The sequence below is a fragment of the Eubalaena glacialis genome, chromosome X, assembly GCF_028564815.1.
Source record: "Eubalaena glacialis isolate mEubGla1 chromosome X, mEubGla1.1.hap2.+ XY, whole genome shotgun sequence".
Classification (NCBI taxonomy): Eukaryota; Metazoa; Chordata; class Mammalia; order Artiodactyla; family Balaenidae; genus Eubalaena; species Eubalaena glacialis.
The window spans coordinates 107,501,808-107,507,476 of record NC_083736.1 but is presented as its reverse complement, the minus strand read 5'-3'; the positions used below and the strand labels follow the sequence as shown (position 1 = coordinate 107,507,476).

General features: G+C 39.8%; 1 pseudogene; it reads right to left on the bottom strand.

Annotated features, from left to right (window-relative positions):
• Positions 1–322: 322 nt before the first annotated feature.
• On the bottom strand, positions 323–825 carry LOC133081886 (ADP-ribosylation factor-like protein 5A; annotated as a pseudogene).
• Positions 826–5,669: the final 4,844 nt, after the last annotated feature.

Below are 5,669 nucleotides of genomic sequence, written 5' to 3'. Positions count from 1 at the left end.
CTTTCCCTTTCTACCTAGCACAGACTATACAATGCCCCGAGAGGACTTATGATGAGAAAAATGTCAATCACAGCTTTAAGCCCTTGGTTTGGAAGGAGCTAATGAGAAAGCGGATTGGAAGGTGAGACTTCATGTTTGTTTTCAAATAAGTGGTCTTAAACTTTTTCTATAAGATGAAAAATTAGTTCATATATATATGTAAATATATATATATCTAAACCATTTATTTTTACAGCTTTCAGGTAAAGTCCGACACTTGGTTTATACAAAGTCTGTGAGGAGAGGTCAGTAGAGGTCATCTAATCTTAAATTGTGAAATCATTCAATTTCTTAGCATAGTCTCTCCCCAGTAAAAAGCACAGCATGCCTGGGTATGTCACTGGCGACCTCTAATAAAAGTTAGTTCCAAAGACTGGGAGATTTCTGCTACAGTCATGCATTCTTTTTACCATCTTGTTTATTAGCAAAAATCAGCAATCCAGCTTTCCTTAGGTCCTCATGGGCTAACATTTTATAGAGTTCTCTAATTACAGAAATTCTTGGTCTGTACTGTCCACAACAACTATTTACAAAATCTCTGTTAGTACAGTAAGTGTTCCAGGAAGAATGAAGAGATTCTTGGCCACCAGTATTCCACATGAGGAAGCATGCATTATTAATCACTATCTCTTCTACATTACTTCCTATTGTAGGGGATGTATGTACAATTTCATTCACAGAAAATTGGTAAAGGACGATACTTTTCCTTGCATTATCCACCCCAACAATAACTTTGTGCTCCTGATGCTTGAAGAGTCTCCATATCCTGGTGAAGAGAATTCCCATTCTTGGGCAGCTGACCCCCTTTCCAGCCACCTGTGTGACCTGGACACCCCCAGCTCAGGCTGAAGCACTGACTGCTGGCCAGCTTCCTAGGAACCAGAGGGAGGCGAAAGCCCAGGCCTCCCTGCCACACCCATGGCCCAGACGCTGCCTCTGGGGCACTCTTCTGGCTTGCACACATTGCCTCCATGTTGTCTGCAATGAGCCTCGTGGACCACTGTCCTCCTCTAGCTCAGGTGACTTGCCTTGAAATTCAATAATTCTTTTTGCTGATTGATCAAGTCTGCTGTTGAAGTTCTCCATTGAGTTTTTAATTCTTTATTTCTATTGTATTCTTCAGCACCACGATTTCTGTTTGGTTCTTTTTTATGATTTCTGTCTCACTGTTGAAATTCTTGTTTTGTTCATGTGTTGTTTTCTTGATATTGTTATCTATCTTTGTTCTCTTGTAGCTCACTAACAACTTGGCAATCTCTATAAAAAATGTATAATGCATGTATTGTTTGATTCAAAAGGAATTTGTCATACAAAAATCTCACAAGCAGGCAAAAATAGTTTTCAGTAGCATTGTTTTAGTAGGGAAAAGTTGGTGACAATGTAAGTGTTCATCAGTATCAGACTGGTTAAATTAATCATACCTCAATTATGCTATACAGCTATTGTTATATATAGAATATCACATAGCTAGTAACATGGTTTATAATATATCTATATATACTGCCCTGAAAAAGTTACTGAAGATATATTGTTAAGCAAATAAAACAATTTACAACACAAAATGCATGTTATGATGCCAGGTGGCCACATAAACAAGATATATGAGACCCAATGGGTTAGTTAGATATAGCTGTTTGTGGATGCATAGAACCATCCTGAAAGTATATACCTATGCTAAAGTGAGGACTTTGGAAAAAAGAGTGGAATGAAAAATGGGACTACACTTACTTTTTCCTTTGTTGCCTATGTAATACATTAAAACAAAATGGGGGGGGGGCTTCCCTGGTGGCGCAGTGCTTGAGAATCTGCCTGCCGGTGCAGGGGACACGGGTTCGAGCCCTGGTCTGGGAGGATCCCACATGCCGCGGAGCAACTGGGCCCGTGAGCCACAACTGCTGAGCCTGCGCATCTGGAGCCTGTGCTCCGCAACAAGAGAGGCCGCGATAGTGAGAGGCCCGTGCACCGCGATGAAGAGTGGCCCCCGCTTGCCACAACTAGAGAAAGCCCTCGCACAGAAACGAAGACCCAACACAGCCAAAAATAAATAAATTAATTAATTAAAAAAAGAAAAAAAACAAAAAACAAAATGGGCCTACCTTTATTTTAAAAAATACTAGCCTGCACATTGTATTTTTGCCACTGCCAGAATCAATGGGTGTGGAGACAGTAATCAATAATTTTAGTGTGGCTGGTACATAAGATAAGGATGAGGCACTCCCTGGGTTTACTCTCTGTCTGCAGAGCCAGATCAAGACACAAAGTCAGGTTAGTTAAATACATATATAAGAGGGCCTAGAATGTTCTTGACATTCCCAGATGCCAGTGGCAAGAGTTTTATTTGAACACTGAAGTAGAAATGTAGAAGATACAGCATATTATAAGACCATTAAATCTTCCCATTTCCATAATGGAATGGAATGTGGAAAGGTGAGGAAAAATCATAAATTGCTTCTTAAACTCACAGAAATGTATATTAATGTTCAAACTCTGCCAGCTTCCAACTTTACTACTGTTAGTGTGCAAAAATGAGAGCAAGTATGTTTCTGACACATTTTGACAATTTTTTCAATGCATATAAGCAGGCAGAAAAATAGCATCCTAGAAAAGCTTCAAGTATCACGTAGGCTACTCAGCTGACACCCATAAAGTCATTTCTGGATGCGATTTCTCTTGTTCTAATCTACAGTCTCATAGTACTGTTAAAAAAACTTGACCCCATCTTAATACTGATTTCATGGTCTTTTAATTAAATCCAGTTCAAAGAAAGGACTCAGTTCCCCAACCATATGCATCACATCTGGGGCAATGGAAATAATTATGCTCTTGATTTAATGCAGTCTGCCTCTTTCCTGAACATTTTTGGTGGGAAACATAGGTGAAAAGCTAATGGAAGAGGAGAAAAAGATGGGCATCCAGGGAAAGTTATACTAAATATTGAAAGGAGAATGATTTTAAAGGAGCACACAGTCATGAAAATTATACTTAAGCATGGAGAAGAGAAACCTAATAAGAAACTTCTAAATCGATAACATTTCAGAAATTGATCCTTAACTAATAATTTGGGTTTGACAAAATGGATGAATAGGTATCTCTTGCTTTCCTCCATTTCAGTTCAGGTAGGCAGTCCCTCAAATGGCCCCAAAGGTGCCCGCCTTCTGAGATGAATGCCCTTGTGTAATCCCTCCTCAAATGTGGAGTGGAACTAGTGACTTGCCTCAAACAGAATACAGCAAAAGTGATATAATAGGAAGTCATTTCTCGAGGTTAGTTTATAAGAAGACTCTGGCTTCCATTTTACTTGTCATCTCTCACCCTATCTCATTCATATTCTCTCTCTGCCATTGCTCTGGCAGAAGCCAACTATCATATCTTGAGTAATTCTTTGCCCAAGTAGTAAGGAACTGATATCACTAGCCATAGCCAGGGAGAGACTTAGGCCATGTGAGCAAGCTTGAAAGCAACTCCTCCCTCTTTTGAGCTGTGTTAGAGATCTTCGAGCAGAGGCTCCTCCATATTCCTGACCCACAGCAACTGTGAGAAAATAAATGCTGTTTGAAACCACTAAGTTTTGGGGTAACTTGCTATGCAGCAATAAGTAAATTAGTGAATTTTTTTCTGAAAAATATTTAAGTTTCATAAATCATTCCATTTTATATGTATGAGTAAGCTCCCTGTTTAAAAGTATCCAGGGGTCTTATGTTTTTCTGAAAAGATAATTTAGTAAAATGTAATCACCCCGATCATTGGTTTTATTAAATTCAGTTTTCTTATAACAAGAATTCCTAAGGTATGGCATACTTTTGGGTGTACACTGTAATCTGAAATATGGTGGCTAGGTCATAAATGAAAATATGCATACTAATATGTCAACTTTTGCTGAGGTCTTTATGTATGTCGGGCACTATTCAAAATGCTTTTTTTTAAACATGTATTACAATACTTAATCCTCACCCAAAAAAGCTAATGAAGTAGATTTTTTTTACTCCCATTTAACACATGAAGAAACAGGCATGGAGGGCAATGGAGGTTAAGCAACTTGCCAGAAGTCCCACGGCAAGAAGATTCAAACTCCGGCACTCAGAATCCAGAACCCACCATCTCAACCACAACTCTCCCGAGAACCCATGTTCCATTCTGGGACTGCATTCTTTGTATGGAGCATTCCGTTCTCTTTGATCACAAAGCAGAGAAATTTTAGATGATAGATGTAAATGTTCACAAGGATGAACGCTCACCTGTAATGAATCAGAGACTTCCCGGGAGATAGTATAATTTGAGTAGTTAAGAATAAGGACTCTATCCTATGTCTACAAAAGCAGAAAGAGATGGGGGAGGAACTAACGTTACCAGAGCTTGGTGAAAGCTGCAGCTGTGACCACAGAAGAACATGGCCACTGTCAGAAGTATGCCAAGGCAAAGGGCAGGTGGCGAGGAGAAATATCCCAACTGGTCTCCTCCTCCCACCTTTAATCTCCTGACACTTCCCTACACCGGCCAAGCCCAACTACAAACCAGAGGGCAAGGACCCCTGGGTGATAGAATCCACTGGGGCCACTCTCTTGGGGCACAGAACAGGGCAGAGGTGGGAGAAGATGGATTTGGGTGGCTTACCACCTCACCTAATTTAAAAAAAAAAGAAAGAAAGAATGAGGATTCTAGCGTAGAAGAGCCTAAATTCCAATCCCTCTCAGCCAATAGTTATTTGTGTAATTTGGGTTAAGTGACTTATCCTCTCTCAGATTCATTTCATCAAATGTAAACCGCTGACCACATCTGTCCCTCCCTCAAAAAGCTGGTGTAAGCATTAAATGAGATAATACATGGAAGGGTTTGGAATAGTCCCTAGATACAGTAAGCAGTTAATAAATGTTAACTATTATTATGATGATAATTAATATCTGACAGAGAAGAACAGAACTGAACACAGAGTTTTAGGCTCTGTTCTTTCCAGAGGAAAACAGCTATCCAAATAAGTAGAGAAAGTAGGCTAAAGGACAAATACAGTGAAAGGCAATAGGATGTATTGATATTCTACAACGCCAAATGTGCTTTGCATACATAATTTTCTTAACCTTCACAGCAGACTACGTAAATAGTATTCCTCTTTTACAAATGAGGAAGCTTTAATGGAGGAATTTATCCAGGGTTTCAAAAGCTGCCAGGTAACAGGTAGCACCAGTGGGTATTCAAATCAAGGCACATCTGACTCTCTCTCTTTCACCATGAGAGACTTCTGGGTTTAAAAACCAGAGGGATGGAGGAATTACCCTAAATTGTGAAGGCATGGCCTGCAATTTAGTTAAATTTAGGTGTTCCCTATATTCCGTCTGTATACATATATCCACTGCCTGCCTGGTGCAACCTTCTGTGCAAGATACACACAGTTGCCAGGCAGGGCTGTGTCCAGCCATGGAAGAAAAGGGATTGAAATCCAGCCCATGATCCACTCGCCAAGCCTTGAACCTAAGGGCATACATTTGCCAAAGAGGTACTTTTTCTAGTTTACACATTAGTGAAATGTGAGCTAATGGAGGCCCTAAAATTATGGTTATGGGTATGACCTAATCCCTGCAATCTAATGAAAATTCAGATTGTGCCTAGATGATCTGATAGAGAGAACCTGAATTCTT